The sequence below is a fragment of the Coenobita brevimanus genome, chromosome 67 (genome assembly GCF_032717465.1).
Source record: "Coenobita brevimanus isolate Jiangsu-jjx chromosome 67, ASM3271746v2, whole genome shotgun sequence".
In the NCBI taxonomy this organism is placed as follows: Eukaryota; Metazoa; Arthropoda; class Malacostraca; order Decapoda; family Coenobitidae; genus Coenobita; species Coenobita brevimanus.
Window position 1 is genome coordinate 6,335,301 of NC_137020.1, and position 18,617 is coordinate 6,353,917.

General features: G+C 40.2%; 1 pseudogene; it reads right to left on the reverse strand.

Annotated features, from left to right (window-relative positions):
• Nucleotides 1-311: 311 nt before the first annotated feature.
• LOC145405501 (uncharacterized) lies at nucleotides 312-860 on the reverse strand (annotated as a pseudogene).
• Nucleotides 861-18,617: the final 17,757 nt, after the last annotated feature.

Sequence of the window (18,617 nt, forward strand, 5' to 3'; positions counted from 1 at the left end):
ATGAAAACCATGACATAAAATGTGCATCAACAATTTGTTTATGTCAAAGAGGACAAACTCATTACATTCACATTTAGGCCAGGTTATGCTTGATTTTCCTGCTGAATTTCGAAATTTGCCTGTTTCGAATGAGAAAAATGGCAGTTTTCCTTAGTTGTATTCGTAAAATAAAACTCAGAAATGTACTTCGAATGAATCTAAGTTTACATGTATTCACATAAAAATTATGACACAGATTTGAAAATGACTAGCATTTCGAGATTTACGTGTACCGTCACTTTCACGAATCAGCCCCCAAATGTAGTCTCCCATCATGTACTTGTTATACTATCCTCGGTAGCGGCGTTCAACCTCCAGTATATCCAGGTGGAAGCGCTTGCCTTGCTCCTCTGAGTACGTTCCCATGTTCTCGAATTTTTCGAGATGAAAGTCGAGGACATGGACTTTGAGGGATATCCTGCAGCCTAAGATAGTCTCGACCAGCTAAATATAGTTCTTGGCCCTGTGGTTGCCCAGAAAGCCCTGAAACACTGTGACAAAGCTGTTCAAAGCTGCCTTCTCCAGTCTAATGGGCTTCTTAGGGAATTCTTTGCACTCCTGGATCTTTTTATCTATGGTCTGACAAAGACACCTACTTTGACCTTTGCCTCAGACGGCTTAGGGAACAAGTCTTGGAGGTACTTGAAGACTACTGACTCCTTATCTAGAGCTGTTATGAATTGCTTCATAAGGCCCAACTTGATATGCAGTGGCAGCATCAACATCTGCTGAGGGCCCACCAGTGGCTCCCAATTGATGTTGCTCCTCTCCACGGAGAATTCAGTCCGCTGTGGCCAGTCCCGCCTGTGGCAGCAGGCCATTGTGTCCTTCTGTCTCAAAGACAAATATTGCAGAGAAACTTGGTGAGACCGCCCTGGAGACCCATCAGGAAGGCCACCATTTTGAAGTCTCTGATGAACTCCCAGCCATACTCATCACACTTCAAGGCTTCCAGCAGAATCTTGACGATGCTGTGCTCCTCCCTGACGTGCACTGAGTGTACCTGGGGAAGAGACGGAAACCGGCTTCCCATGTGGAGCAACACGCCTTTGATACCTTTGGTTGAGCCGTCAGTGACGAGGTGCAGGGGATCCCGGTCGTCAAGAACAGATTACTCACGTTGTAACATAGCAGAGTCCATCTCGGAGGGTGAAGAAGCTGGAGAACGCTTGGTGATGCTTCCTCTGACCTAAGACTAGCACACTTTTGTCCAGAAAGTTCCAGTGATTGAACCTAGATGTCAGAAGCTCGGCACTGGACTTTGTGAGACCAAGATCTCTTATCAAGTCGTTGATATCTTGTTGGTTGAGGTAGTACAGGTTTCTCTCCTCAGCCCCATCAAGGAAATTGTAATCTGGATCAGGAACGTCGTCCTCGTTCTTTGACTTGCTGCTCCCTTCTGATGACGACGTTTGCCCTTCCCGCAGAGAGGTAGGTGCGGGGAGCTCAAGCCAATATGGCACGGAGATGATGGATAAAGGAAGGTCTGGATACTTCACAGCAGGTGCGTTCTTGCCAGTCTGATGTTTGGAAGGGTCCACATTGCAGAAGTAGCAGTTTATCGGGTTGTCAGTGGGTTCCCGCCAAATTCTGGGGATGGCCCTCTTCTTCCCTCTGAACCATCCTGCAAAACAGCAAAATAAAACTGCAATTTATATATTCAGTATATATATATATATATATATATATATATATATATATATATATATATATATACATATATATATATATGAGTGAAATATTTAATTGACAGTCACATTTTGATTACATTTGTAATAAAGTGTATATCAACCGTTTTCCTTCAAGAGTTTTTTTTTTTTTTTTTTTTGCAGTACTCGCAGGTGACATGAGGTGCCCAAGGTATCTTGATCCCCTACCAGCATGCCCAAGTAATTTTTGTAGGCAGCACGCAACCTAGCAGAGGCTTCCACGGAGTGCTTTTTTTTTCTCTGTTCTTAATAAACTGGCTGCAGAAATAAAGGAACGTGTCTGCCTGATACTTGCGACCTCTCGAGGCCATCTAAACAAAATCTATGTCTATCTGTCTATTCCCAGACTCCTTAATCCCGTAAGAGATGGCCACAAACAAATTACCTCCATGTCACCCTGTCCCCCGCCATTTCAATGCCCTGCTCCCAGCTCACACACCCCCTGACTCATATACCTCTTCACTCCATCCCTCTATCTCATACTTGGCCTCCCCCTCCCTCTGCCCCCCTTCCTCCACCTCTCACATACACTCTCTTCGTCAGTCTCTCACTCTCCATCCTCTCCACATGGCCAAACCACCTCAATGTGTTTTTCCTAACGCTTCCTATCACAAAAAAATGCAGATATGAAAACACCGAAATTTACCCAAACACTACAAAATGGAATTCATAAAATACCAAAAAATAATAAGTTTTCTTCATCCAAAATGCATGATTTCAAGATACAACTCCCTGCAAAGCTTCAATCAAACCTGATCATAAATGAAAAAGTTTAGAAGAAAGTAGGTTGCGCTTAATTATGATAATTATTAATGGTGAGGATAAGAGACTGACAGGAGACCGAGCTGGCTGGATGAACTTTGTGTGGAGAACCACATAACTAGGGATTTGACACTTCTTTTTAACGTGACAGCTATCGGACTGACTCTATCAGATAGGTGTAAGTGAAACTACAGAACGCGGTGACATTTTTTTTGGCCTATTTGATGAAGCAAGGATTCCATGGGACTAAACGATGATTGAATGGAAGCGTGGCCCATTGAACTGGGCAAGCTTGAGCTGTCTGGACGTTGCTCATCCTCACCCAGTCCTTGGGTGGGAAAGGAGGACCAGATGATGATGATGATGATTTAGGGTCAGATTGCGTAACCCTGCAAGACCAAAAGTCCTGAATGAATGCAAGCTCATTACATGTCACACGCGATCTATGTAACACGAAATTAGCGATTATTTGCCATAAACAAAGAAAAACAATGTTTCATAGCGTTATGTTACTAGGAACAAAAAGACAGGTTAAGTGACAACAACGTTGGCGTCCTACACAGGGCAATAAGTCGATTCGGACCAGAAACACATTCGTGTCCGAGTTCGGTTAAGTTACATTTGCTTTAATTTGGTTAGATTGTCATATTCACCTACCTTAGAATGAACGAAACCATTAGTGACAAACTGACCTTACAGCCTATATTCAGTTGGAATGTTCGACAAGGCCGGTTACCATCTGCCACGACTAGTATGTAAGAGATAAGGTCATATATTTAGTAAGTTGAAAATGCACACTCCACCAATTTTTCAATCTGCCACAGTGATTAGGTTTCAGTTCTCTGTGATATATATATATATATATATATATATATATATATATATATATATATATAATTATTGTTATGTCCACACCCCACACGGCCACAGGCTCCAACAGCAGTAGTACAGTACAGGAAGGACGTTGCCCAGTGAGTTGTTCTTCCTATGGTCAACCTTTAGGTGTATAGTACACAGGATCAGCTCAGGCGTCGTAAATAAACACTCGGTTCTTAAGTTCACTGTCTTTATTTTTCAAGTAATTACACTTAATGCTTTCCAACTCTACTTCACTATTCTCACAAGCACTGGAGCTATACAAACTTTACTAACTGCAGTTACACTTAATGCTTGACGACGCTTCACCATTTTCACAAATAACGAAAATATACAAACTATACTGACATTGCACTGACACTCAAACTGAACTGAAAACCGGCTGATCTTGCTTTAATATCTTCCCCATCCTTATATACCCTTCCTTGCTTTTCCAATATTCTAGGATGTGCTGGTCCTGTACCTGCCCCTAACAACAATTGTTACCAATTCTGAGACATTCAACACATGGCAGAGTTTTCTTACAATACATATCACTGTAAATTATTCTGCAATATAAACTTAAACTGAATTATGTAATTTAACAAGCAATGACATAAATGAAACATTTTAAAGAAAAAGAGCACAAAAATTATTGCATAACTTACGAAACAACAACTTTCACAAACGGCAGCAAACTGGCAACTCTGACTCGACGTAAACATCGGGAAACGTCGAGAAGCAGCTCGCCTACATAACTGGCAAATATCGCTTCTTAACAATATAGATAGATAGATAGATAGATATGTAACATTTACATGACTGGGAGCTCTCCTACAGTTTCACACACACACACACACACACACACACACAAAATCCTATGCTTGTCACTGGTCTCTGTGCAAGGTGTTGGCATTAAAAGGTAAAAAAAGGAGGGAAGAATTTTGCTTTCGCCATTTTTCCTCTTTTCCCCAGTCTACTGTATTAAAACAGCTATTGTATAACAGCAAAAAATGAGTAGCAAATTCTTTGCTGACTCTGTAAATCTGTGTTTTCGTCTGAAAAGGCAGTAGCAATTTCATCTATTGCGTCCTTCTTTACCAAGAGTTTGCTGAAGTGAGATACCTCGGCCTCCCACTATACACTCCGTTCTTTAAGCATTTTAAGCAGAGGTATCTCTGCTTCCCGAATCCAGTAATGCATGTGTCCTTTGATTAATGTTACCATTATAGTGTTTTCTTTGAACCAGCGTCATTTCTCGGGGCTTGGCGTTGGAGTATGGGCTCACGTGGTGATCCTGGTGAGTACTACTTCTGGGCTGCAGTGAGTTTATATGTAAACAAAAGGGTGGTCAAATCAACATCCATTGTATTCTGCCTAAGTGCTTTTAAAATTGCTTGATTATTTAATCCGTAATAGCATTAATACTGCATATAATAACCACTGGTCTACAGTCAAAATACTTCTGAAACGAAGTCAGTCGTACTTGACTAATTTGGGGTCACTGAAAACGAGACTGCTATCCAAAAATCTTGATTGGCTCTAGTTTTCAAGATATCACAGAATATAATAAATAACACGAATATGCAGCTGAGCTACTGTGTAAGGACTACGAGAGAACGAGCTCGATTTAAAAAAAGTATGTGTGATCTGAATGATTGATATGATCAAAAGACAATATCTGATACTGACTCACCTATAAAATCACTTAAGTCACATACAAACTCACATTAATCACCTATAAACAAGTCACTATTCACTAATAAAAACGTGTGTTCTGTATTTGCAGGTATGGTGGAAATGCCTTGTAATTGTGTGAACAACGTCGACAACTTATGCTACGTTTGTGGTGAGGTTACTTTTCTTTCACAAAAGTGCAGAATAACCGCCATGATCAATAAGGCCTACCACCTCTATTTTGGCTGCAAAAACAGCGATCAGGACAAGACCTCGGCCCCGCACATATGCTGCAACACCTGTGCAACAAACCTCTGTCGTGGCAGAATGAGAAAAAATCCATGCCGTTCGCAGTGCCGATGGTCTAGAGGGAAGAAACAGATCACATCAGCGACTGTTACTTCTGCATGGTGCCTCCACTTGCAAGTGTGTCAAGGAAAAAGAAGTGGACTGTGCAGTATCTCAACATTCCATCTGCCATACGACCGGTGCCCCATGGAGATGCTCTGCCATTTCCTGTGGCTCCAGAAGCAATCACACTGTGGTCAGGTGAGGAAGAGGAAGATGCTAAAAGCTGCGTTCTTGAGCATCCTACATCACATGGCCCAGATTTTGCGTCACATGTTCTTTTCGAGCCACAGCTCATAACGCAGACCAGATTCAACGATCTCGTCAGAGATTTGGAATTGCCTAAGAATAAAGCAGATTTTCATGGGTCAAGGCTACAGCAGTGGAATCTATTGGCGACTGAAGTTCGGATTTCCACGTTTCGTGGCCTCTGAAGATACCTCGTTCGATTCTTCTTCATGGAAGGAGAACTTGTGGCCTGGAAGGACAGCAATGGATTGATGATGTCTCTCAACATCGCTTATGAGTCTTCTGAGTGGAGGCTGTTCATTGATTCATCAAAGACCAGCCTCAAAGCCGTTTGCTACATAACAGCAACACATTGCCTACAATTCCAGTTGGCCATGCGGCACATAAGAAGGAAACCTACGATAACATGGAGCAAATCCTGAGATGCATAAAATACGACTCACATCAATGGCACTTCCGTGGCAATTTGAAGGTTGTTGCTCTCTTGCTAGGTCTTCAGACCGCATACACCAAGTACTGCTGTTTTCTCTGTGAATGGGAGAGCCGAGCAGAAGAATCGCACTACATTAAGCGAGACTGGCAGCTTCGACAATCGTTGGAACCAAGGCAGTAAACGTTCAGCATCCCCCACTCGTTTACTCGAGGAAGTTTCTCTTGCCGCCCTTACACATCAAGGTGGGTCTGATGAAGAACTTTGTTAAGGCGATGGACAAAACTATGTCAGCCTTCAAGTACCTCCTCGAAAAATTTTTGAAGCTAAGTGAAACGAAAATAAAAGAAGGTGTGTTTGTTTACCTGCAAATTCGTGAACTTATCGGAAATGATGAGTTCCACCAAGTTCTACGAGGCAAGGATAGCTGGCAGGGAAGGCTTTCGAAAGAATTACAACGAACATTCTTGGGAACATGAAGGCGGACGACTAGAAGGAATTGGTGGAAAACCTGCTCGAAACGTACAGAAGCCTAGGCTGCAACACGTTGCTGAAAGTACACTTTCTACATTCTCACCTGGATTTTTTCCCACCAAGCTCTGGAGCAATGAGTGACATGCATGGTGAGCTGTCCCACCAGGATATTGCAACAATAGAGAAGCGATATCAGGGCAAGTGGAGTCCATCAATGCCAGCAGACTGCTGCTGGAGAGTGACGAGGGATGCTCTGCTCTAAAGCTTCAAGAGGTAAGCGAAGAAACGTCGAACTGAACTTGAACGACTGTGTAACTTGCACGATTACTGTAGTATTTTCACATCATGTTGAATTAGTGTTTTAGCACATTTTGTCTTTATTATTCAATTTTAATATGATATGAAATATATATACACTGACTTAATATGTATCTACTAAATATGAAAATATCCGGAAAACAGGAGCCAATCAAGGGATTTAATGGTCATATTTGAATTCAACACGTCAGAATGTACCAGAAACAGCACATTTCATCTCTGAAACAGTCAGCTCCCAAAACTGAAGATCTGTGTAATCAAATATGAAGGTGGGCGTTATAGTTTATGTAATAAATTGTAATATCAGCAATGATTTGATATCGATTATTGTTGGAAGCCTTTTAGCTTCAGACAGACACGTTCATATACAAATATACCAAAAATAATTGGTCAGAAAAATTTCGGAAGTTCAGATGGAGAGACAAACAGCAATGCTGGAACTGAGAATTGTTCGATAATGTTCCGTGTGACCGCCAGTCAAACTGATCAGCATTCCCTCCACTATAACTATTGGCCGTAGTGAGTGGTGATTTAGTGGCAAGTGAGGTGTAGGTCATGGAATACGGTTATCAGGTGTCATATTCTGGTGGACTTTGGAGGCATGGAAGCACCCATTCCTTGACGACTTATTTTTATTAATACACCTTATTATTTTCTTGTACGGAATCTCAAACTAAACCCCCTTAAAAATCTAACAATCGTACAGCCGAGAGGTATGTTGTACTGTATATGTGTATTAATAAAAACTGTGTGGCGATATAATAAGTATGGCTACTCAAATATGGTTTCATTTTCTCGTTCTTACTCTAGATCTCTTTAATTGTGGTATTTCTTTAACTCAGCCTCTGCTTTACACCAACAGGAGTGTACGGGTCCGGGGAGAAGCTACTCAGTCCCGATTTTTTAAGATAAATGTGTCCAGTCTCTCAGCCGTCAATGGTATTATATGAATAATATATCTCAACCATTATGTATCACATCAGGATGGAGTGCCTAATCCAATACACCACTAGGCATCCATTTTGTTAGATGCTTACATACAAGGTAGAAAATGGTTTGGGGAGATAAAGAACTGTCATTCAGTCTAGAGCCACCTACAGGTAGCACTACATTGAGTCTGTGAATGGTGGGCGAAACAGTTTTGGTGATCATGTTCCTACACTGCTATTCCTGTTCCCTGTTTCTGGGTAATAATTAGCTGGTTCATTATAGGACAGTAGTGCTAGGACAATGACAGTGATTGATGATTATTGTCTTACAATAATGTCTTCGTTTGATTTTGATGGGACACTGTCCATCCCATAAATAATACTGAGATTATGATGGGACTAATTATCATGATGCATTTGATAATTTTGTAATAAAGCTTACTCAGAGATTAGTGAATCGTCTTGCCGGTACTATTTTCCTTTAATGTGTAGTTCTTCATTGCACTGTTCCACATATATATATATATATATATATATATATATATATATATATATATATATATATATATATATATATATATATATAGAGAGAGAGAGAGAGAGAGAGAGAGAGAGAGAGAGAGAGAGAGAGAGAGAGAGAGAGAGAGAGAGAGAGAGAGTACTGTAAGGAATATTCACATCGCTGGTCAAACTTCTGATGTATCGTCATAAATTATGTTAATTATGTTCGAGGGAGGATGAAAATCCAAAATATCAGCAAAGAAGCACATGATATTGATGAGGAGCGTGTGGCGGTGGCTGGGGCAGGGCGGGCCAGGGCCCAGGCAGTGTAGTTCAGACCGTCGTTTTGGAAGGGTGTACGTCCCTGTGATAGTGCCAGTGTTCCGACTTTTGGTTTCTACTGTAATGTGAGTGAGATTAGTGGTTTAACTAATATTGCAGTGACTGTTGACTTTCGGACTTCAGTGTCAGGACCTGCTAGGAAGTGATGTAATGTTATTACTCAAACCTGACCTAAAATTGTCATCTCACCATCCTGAATGTTGAAATGTAACTACAGATGGACACTGGAACTTGATGCTATTCATGAAGGAGCGCTATGGAAAGTATGTTCAACCATAGTATATATTATCCATTCCTTCCCCTAAGCTTAGTGAAATAATCTTCAGAAGGACGAAAATTTGGGTCTAGTGTGAGCAAAATTCGAAAAGTGTATAATACCGGTATGGGGGTTGGAAGTCAAAGGATGATAAATGAAAAACATCTTGATGGAGTAAAGGTGGTGGCCATACTCGGTAAGTTGCTGGCGACTTACTGAATGCTAAACTTCGAGTGAAGTTTAATTAGCACAGTTGTTCAAGGAAACTGTTTTACTACCATAAGGTCGACATTTTGTATATCTGTGATAATAATAATCGGAGTAGCCTGTTTACTATGCGATGTCATTCACGCCGTGAAATGAACTGGACTGGTGACATCAAGAATACCTCAAAAGATGTCATTTTCGAGAATGGTGTCACTGAAGAGTGCCTGTGCAATCAGAGTATCCTCGTGAAATCAATGGATTCAACAAATGGTGTTAGGAATAGTATTTGATAGATATATATATATATATATATATATATATATATATATATATATATATACAGTATCTATATGTATGTATCATATCGCGTGCTAAAATACTTTTGCGCTTGATTTACTCAGGGTTTCCTCACAGTGATCCCAGTGCAATACAGTTCCCACATTAGCTTACTAGGTAATTTATTAAATAGTGTATACGCGTGGTCATCTGTATTGTGTTTTTTCATTACTATATGCGCGCCTGTTTTGAGGCAGACGAAAAATTGGATAAAATGTTAGTGTTTTCACACAACACACCTGAAACACTGAAAGTTGTGTCCTGTGACGAAGCAGTAACTGTTTTTTGCTCAACATCAGTGCAGTTTATTTTTCTTAAACCCTTTGCTGCTATTAACCTGCTTGGCTTTTCATCTACCTAACATAAAACGATTCTACCATTCTAGACTAATAGAAACTTAGGCTACCATCAACGTCTTGCCGTGGATGAAGAACGCCGTATGATATTCCATCTTCAAATGGACGCTTCTTCCCCTCCCCCCCACCTCCTCTCACTTGGGGAAGAGGTGAGGGAAGAATACTTTCCCAGTATCCCAGTTTGTCGTTCGAGTGGACTTAAAGGGGCCTGTGGTCTCCAGTTTTTCTCTCCTTACCGTCCTCTTGTGTTCTACCCATTTTGATATTTCCTTGTTTCTTCCGGCCGTTATTTTTCCTCTGCTGCTATCAGATTAGACGTTTACTTTTATGGCATGCATGGTTTAAGATCTTAGCACTGATGTCAAACTTCCTTCCTTCCTGGCTGACGCCATGTAATGCCAAGCCGCTTAATCACCAACTCACTTCATTAACAAGTCACTTAATCGCCAAAGCCACTTCAACGCCAACACCACCTCAACGCCAAAATCACTTCAACGCCAAGATCACTCATACTCCAAGACGACTTCAACGCCAAGACCACTCCAGCTCCAGGATCACTTCAATCGCTAAATTACTCCTACGCCTAGACCAGTCCTACGCCAAGATCACCAGTCTTAAGCCAAGACCACTCCTACACCAAGGCCAATTCAACGCCAAGGCCTCTTGTTCTATCGCTTAAAAAAAAAAAAAAATCCTTATGTGAAACACAGGACTTCAAAATAGCAGAGCGACTCGAACAGTGTCGGTATTCTATATTTCGTCGTTCGTTGTGGCTGAATGACTCACGTCATTTTCGTAAGGAAACTTTTTTGTGCGATATTACATCAAGATCACAGCCACGTCAAAACCAGTTCTACGCCACAACCATTTCTAGAACTTCTTCCGCTCCCCTGTTCCATTGCTGGTCATGCATCTTTGCTCTGAATTAGTGTCCTATTTACTCTGACACCTGATGCTAATAATCCATTATCCATTCCATTATTTCATCTCATATAATCTCACTGCAGCAAAAGGGTTAAGAATATTCTGTGACCAGATTAACTTATTTTGATATTGCTACCTGTCCATCTTGAATTATGAGCTCTAATATGAGGTTAATTTATCGTTAAAATATGTGTTACCGGGTATTCATGAAATTATATGGAAGTGTTGTACTGCACAGCCGTAGTATTGTCATCTTCTTCGATTGAGCTACGAGATATAAGCTGCAGAAGGATAACAGTCTTTGTCAAGTTAACTTCAATGCAGTCATGCCACCCTCAACAGAACAAGAGGCCCGATCTTAGCCAAAGCATATACTAGATTTGATGACCCCATGAAAAAGATAATGGAAATAGTTAACGCTCCTAGTTTCTTATGACATTCTCAGTTCAATAAAATCGTTTGACACTGGCTGGAATAAAACTCATAGGACGCTCCAGTCGAGAAGGTTAAAGCAGACGAACTATTGTGCCATATGGAAGGAAGAGCTGTGGTGATATGTATCATGTATGATCTCACGGCTCTCACTCCAGTTCACAAATCACAACACTCACGGCCATGATGCACAGGTGGAATTTTAACTTCTTCACTACAAAATGTCTCGCATATGCTAAATATGCTGAATCAGGAGGTCTCGCTGTATCAAGAATTGAAAAATATATAAGTCTTCACTTAAGGGTAAAAAAGAAATATATAGCAAAAACTTGAATTCGATAAAAAAAGGCATTTGAAAAATCTTGCTCATTAGTTATCAAGAATAAAAAAAAAAAAAAAAAAAAAAACGCTGCACTAAATAGGTATCAAGAATAAAAACATGGTTTTGAAGAGGACCAAGAACCGTGTAAAAAAAATAGGCCACCTGCTAAACACGTATCAAGAATAAGATTTTTTTTTTTTTACCAATTATACCGAAATTTTTTCAACAAAATAAAAAAGACATCGTAATAAGGAGGTACCAAACGTTAAAAAAAAATCGTATTCAATTTCTATAAGTAACAAGTTTTTAAAAAATATATAGCACTCAAGAGGTGTCAAGAAGTGAAAAAAAAAACTCACGGAAAAGTATTTAATTTAAAGTTTAAGATAAAGTACTGAAAAGGTATGAAAAATAGGATTAAAAACGCACGATTGTGATGCTGAAAACAGTACCGTACATCATACGAAAGAGGTAGCAAGAGAATGAAAAAAGGCTTCGTACTGAAGTGGTAGAAGTACGGTAACAAGATTTTAAGAGAAAGGAACTCGCTCTGAAGCTGCGCCAAAACAAGTAAAAAATAACCCATGGGAAAGGTATAAAAATAGAAAAATACCTCTCATTATAGAGGTATCAAGGAACAAAAAGACATCGTATTGCAAAGGTTAGTATGAACCCATTCTCTGTACTACAGTGCTATTTCTAAGCTGAATAAAATCTTATGTTGAAAGATAACTCTTGATTTGTGGATTATCTTATCAATATCACTTTTTTTTTTAAGTGTCTGTCTCTCTGTTTGTCACGAGTGAAATTAAGGGAGGAGATATCTCAGCGGCTCCAAAGGGGTATGGCGGGGGGTCATATCCTTGGGGAGTTTACTGGTTTGGTTGAAAGTTGCTAATTTGGTACTCTAGTGGCCAAAATATGAACTAAACCAGTGAACATAAAGGAAACAAGGTGACCAATTACCATTATTACAAGGGTCGGGAGGGTGTTCAGACATGTAGAGTGGGCAGGGGAACGAGGTAGATGGTCGCGGTGGGTGGGTTGGGTGTGGAGGGTTGGGTGGGTGAGTGGTCGTCGTGGAGCAGGTTGGGACAGTGTGGGTGGATGGGTGGGAATGGTGGATGATTTGGTAGAATCGTTGGGTAGGCAGGTGGGCAGAGTGGTTGGGTGCATAGGTGAGCAGGATGTGTGGTGGGGCAGTGTGGATGGGTGTGTAGACGGGATGGGGGTGTAGTGGGAAAATGTCAGTATTGTGAATAAATCCTTGGCAGGAATAGTTCCATGGGGAAATTTCCTTAGGGACATGATCTCAATCTTTGGGAAAATGAATCCAACGAGGATCGGAGGTCCATTGGTTAAAATGGGACCTTAGGGGTCGCATTTCCGTGAGGGGTGGCTTCCCAGGGTCCCAAGAAATGCCTGTATGCACGGTCATAGTTTTTGACCCGGGTAACTCCGGCTAGCCTTGCTAGTCGTAGCTATATTTTTTATTATGTGTCTACCTGTCGGTTTTTATATTTGCTAAGGAAAATAGGGGGCAATTATTTAATGGGCTTCATAAGATTTAAACATGGATCATTTTTAACCATAAATTGATTTGGTTGGTATATAATTGCTAAAGTGACGCATCAGATGGCGAAATTTATAACTAATCAGATCACTAGCCATATCAACATGGTGGAGCTTGGGGGTCATTGACTACAGAGTAATTAACTGTCTCTCACATTTATCAGTGTTACAATGGGTCAGGTGGGTGGGGGAATGGCTGGGGTAGGGCATGCACTTAAATGAGGTGAGTAGGTAAGTTGGGTGGGTGCATGGATGCAATGCTGTAGGGTAGGGCAGCGTGAATGGGTGGGCAGGGTGAGTGGATGGGTGGGCTAACAGGGGTGAGTGGGTGGGAAAGGCAGGTTGATGAGTGGGTGGGCAGGTGGGCAGGGAGGTCGGGTGTTAATGGTGGGAGGGTTGAGTTGATGACTGGGTGGGCAGGATGAGTGGGTATGTAGTAGGAAAGTAAGTCCACGTGGAATTAGTGGGTGGGTGGATGAATGGGTGAATAGGTAGTGGAAAACTAGGTTCTTAGGGAATAGGCCCATGTGAAATGTATCTTTGGAAAGATGGGCCAAAAGAGAAAAATACGGTAGGTCAAGCTGGTAGAATGGGACCGTGGGGGCATCTGCCACCGGGGGTAACCCTCCATAGATCTAGGCAATGTTGGTATGCATAGTTTTATTTTCTTATGGAAGCAATGTTGGATTCCTTGTTATTTACCATATTACAACAGATAAAAATGTTCTTAGAGTATTCTACCATCTCAGGATGACTTCATTAGGCATGGAGAATTTTTTTTTTTTTTTTTTTTTTCCGGGAGATGTTAACTTTTGCCGTGCGACTAACCCCATTTCAGTCAACTTTAGGGTCATGCGACCTGCCTGATATAAGTGGGATTTAGAACAACGCAATACGGAATTTCTCCTAGGAGCAGTGTCACACAGTTTTTTGGGATATAGCTCTCTGTCACCTCTCATCCCTACCGTCTACGTTGAGCTCAGAAACAAAGTAATAGTAGCAACTATGAACGAACTTCATGAACTTCCTGATTCATTTATCATGACGTTACTTTAGCACCAAAGAAAGACTCAGACCTGTCTCATAAAAATGACAGTTGACGATGAAATCGAATGCAAGGCTGACACTGCCTAATGAAAGAGAGGGAAAAATGAAATAAATTATCGACAGTAGCTTTTCATGCTCAGAACATGATTTATTCAACTGGCAGCACACAGAAGCTTTGACAGGAACGAGTTCCACGTATTAGCTTTTGGCGTTCCACTAACTGGGAAAGATCCGACCACAATCACTCCGTAAGTATACTCATGGGCAGGTATATAACACCATTTCCAAGATGATGATGCATATTTGAATTGATTTTCAAACGTCGTTAAATTAGCCATATCGCTGTAACACCCTCCCCCCTTTTTGCAGTCCAAAGGTTAATATAGTCATTAGACCCTTAACTCCCTGTGATCTCTTATAAGATGAATAAAAGCAACCGATAACAGCAAGACCTCTAAACGGAATAACGTCATCATATTGAAAGTGTTGTGATTATGTGCAAAAAAAAGTATGCAAAACAAGCAAAATTGTTGGAACATGGCACGTATTCACAAACTCAGGATCAACTGCAGGAGGGACAAGGCTAAAATATTGTACTTGCGCGCGTGAGCAAGGGAGCATGAGGGTGATTGTGTGTTTTATTCTTTTTTTTGTCCGTCTGTCGTTCTCTCCGCGTTTCTGTCTTTTAGCAAGATGGTGGAAGAATTATGAGAAGGAATTTCACCTAACACTGAAAGATTGAAGACCATCAGAAAAAAAGCTGATTAATTTTTATTCGAAAAGGGTCATATAGCACGGTCAACTCATATTTTGATCCGATTTTGGCCAAACACAGTGGAAGAATTAATGGACAGGAAAGGGTGAAGTGATTCAGTTATTAGAACGATCGGTCAAAGGTAAAGGTCACAGTGGCAGGTCAAACATTCTTTTTGATTCTTTTAACTCAGGCTATTTGATATGGATTAAACCTGGATTAATAGGAAGAAGCTGTCAAAGGATGAAACTTCTTATTATTCAGAGAAGTAGGTCAAAGATCAAGTCCCAAGGATACTGTCAACTAAAACAAATTTTATTAGAATTGAACCAACTTTGGTGGATGGGTGGGGGATCAGGTAAGTAAGAAACAGTTCCATTTTGAGAGCAATGGTTTGATCTTCAGGCGCTATCCACAACAGTCATGTATTAGCACGCTGCCCCTTGTCTTTGAAAAAATGATGTACTATCACGTTATAATCAAGAGATAAGAGGCACTTTAACTCATTTTTAACACAAAGTTCTTTTCTACCTTTTTTTTTTTTTTTTTTTGCCAAGCATCACAGCTTTAGGAGACAGAGACACAAACAGAAAGGGACAGAGAAAGGCGGAATTAGTGGCAGTGGCAGTGACAGTGACAGGCAAACAAACAGACAGAAACAGAGACGAAGATAAAAACAGAGACACACGGATCAAGAAGCAGACAGTGACAGAGACAGCAAAAAATTACAGAGGCAGCGACATAGACATTGATAGTAGTCCTGAGAGTACCACACACACACACACACACACACACACACACACACACACACACACACACACACAGTACCTGTACTGTACAGTATGTCATTCTTCCACTTTCTCATGACCACTGAAGATGGTGGCAATGTCCAACGAAACTGTTTGGTAATATATTCTTCACCTGCAAATGTGAATTATATTTACCGGAATGAGTATTGTTCAGTAGTTCATCCATGTTTGCTAATCTTCGGCGAGAATTCAGAGTTATTCATAACATCTGTAGTATTTTAGTCTACTGTGCTTGTGCTTCCGTTTTGGAAGTGTTACCGTATGTTGAAATTTATTAATGCTCAGATGTCTGTGCTTCAATAGAATATAATTTTCTGGTAATAGCTATTGCCATCCAGACCATGGGAGGATTAAATGTGCACACTTTCGACAGATATCCTTGCCCAGTGTTCGTAAAAGCAATGTTACCGTCATTTTATTTATTCTCTTAATACCGAGATATTTTTCTCCTTGATTATGACTCTGTTACGTTAAATAACGAACAGTCAGAAAGTATGATATAAAATCAATAAAAGAGAAACTCTGGAGTCCAACTCCACAGGAGGTTATATGAAAATTGAATGAAACACTAATAATAATACATTTAGCCCTATTGATATTCTGTTACTTTTTAGGTTATAACAATGCTTTCTCGGAAAATCTTCTTCTCCTCTTCGTCCACCTCCAAAAATAGTGACTTGCCCATTCCCGCCATAAGCTGCGGCATGAGCAATAATATGAACTCGTTATTAGATTTTCCCCCCCAAAGTGTGGTGCTGTTAGAAAGTTAAAGAAAGGAAATGCAATACAGCAAGAAGATATAATTCGTGAAGCTACATGTTCTTACCGCCGGCCAAGCACTTTGCGCCATTTAACATTCTTTAAATGATATTTACTCTTATCATTAATGGATTAGTGCAAAGCGGTAGTAATTCATACAGGAGAGCAATACTTTTGCCCATATGCAATTTTTAACACCGGTTTTTCACCTCACATATAAAGTCTTACCGTAATACTGTACAAGGGTAAACAGTGAAAATATATTTCAAGAGAAAAATGACTTATTGGTCTCTGAAACAGTAAACAACATGAAGAGTGTATTTATCGAGGTTAGTTATAATTATACCATAATTATCATTTACTTTGATGAGAAGTCAGTGAAGTTAAGAGTAAAAATTAATTACAGTGTTACCATATTGGCATAATATTGGACAACACAATACTTATCATCTGATAATGCACATGAGTACCAGGTTATGGCGAAAAAGCAGTTAAAGTCAATGATTTTGAAGCTAATGGACCTAGACAACTTGTGGAATGTATATATAGAGTATATGGTTAGGCATGTGAAAGCTGTGTGTTGTGTTGCAAAAAAGAAAAGGACAGTTTGGTTGTATGAAGATGCTGAATACAAAGTAGAATTTTAAATGAAAGAAATCTATAATACACTTAGAGTAAGAAGCACGCAAAGAAAGTGGTAAACAAAAAAAGAGTAGGTAAATGACAATCTGGGATGAAAAATGAATTCCAATTGCCCTGAAAATAGAAGACAGCTTTGGAACACAATTCAAAGTTGTAGAAATGACGATAGAAATAAGTGTGAAAGGGTAAGGGATTAAAGTGGAGGAGCACTAAAAAAAAAAAAGGTGGAAAAAAGACACTGTTGGAAAGAATATTTTGAATAGCTGAAGAATGGGGTTGAGAACCGAGAGGCAATTAACGTGATTTTCTTTGGTGCTTTGCAGAAAAAAAAAATGTGCTTGGAAATATGACCTTGACAGAAATGATGAATGCTCTGATCCGGTTGAAAGGCAATAGATATTGATGAGGCGTATGCAGAGATGAGTACGTACAGCGGAGACAATGGAATGAAATGTTAGAAAAAAAAAAAAAGCTTCAGTCAGTGACACTCCGCAAGTAAAGTGGAAAGAGGTGATCAAACTGAGTGCTTAAATTTTCACAGTATAAGTCTGTTGAACATAGCTGGAAAGATACAGGCAAAATTATCAATGAGAATGTAACACATCAGAAGGCCTGGTGAATGATAAAAGGGAGACATACTGTATAGTGGAGAGGACTTGTGAAAAGTCATTTATGACATTTACGGATCTTGAAACTGACAGCGGCAAATTAATCAGGCAAGGATTGCGAAAGATGTGCGTGTATTAAAAACCTGCTGAAGGCTGTTGTGTGATATATGATAATAGTAATGCCTGTGTTTAACATCGGTGTTAGGACGATATAACGCTGACTGTCGTCCCTATGGGTGCTCAGTGCGTATATGGGCGGGATTAAGAGACTGGTAAATCCTCGAGTGACTGTGAGGGAGAAATGAGGTTGGAAATGATTGATGGAGTGAAGAATAGCCTGTCTCAAATCTGATGTATACAGATGATGCTGTGTTGGTTGCCAGTGATGAAAATAAGCTTGACAGATTGGTGCGGTGGTTATATGGTGTCTGTAAACGTCCTTTTTTTTTATTCTTTTTTTTAAATAAATGAGGAGACCAGAGAGAGAGAGAGAGAGAGAGAGAGAGAGAGAGAGAGAGAGAGAGAGAGACTCCTATTTTGATGAATGGTGAACAGAGCGAGCTTGAACTGCGAAGGGAGTTTATGCACCTGGGTGGCCACACAGAAAGAGGGGTATGTGTGTAAAGAAAGTTGGAAAAAAAAAAATAAAGGTACTGTAGCGGAAAGTGTCTAGTGATCTGAAGGCCTCAGTACGAACAGAGATTTAAGTGCAGTTACAGGAAGCTTGCAAAAAAAGATTATTAGTACGTACACTAAATATGAGTGTCAGATCTTGGTGTAGCATGATACTGAAAGTTCAAGAACATGAGCGCTGGCAACTGGGTTACTAAGAAATATTTATATGGAGTGCGTTGAGTAGATACGACAAACAATAATACGATTCATGATAAATGTCGAGTAAGGAAATCTGTAAACACCAGAGTGGAAGTGATGATGCACATTTAGTATGATCAAGTGGAG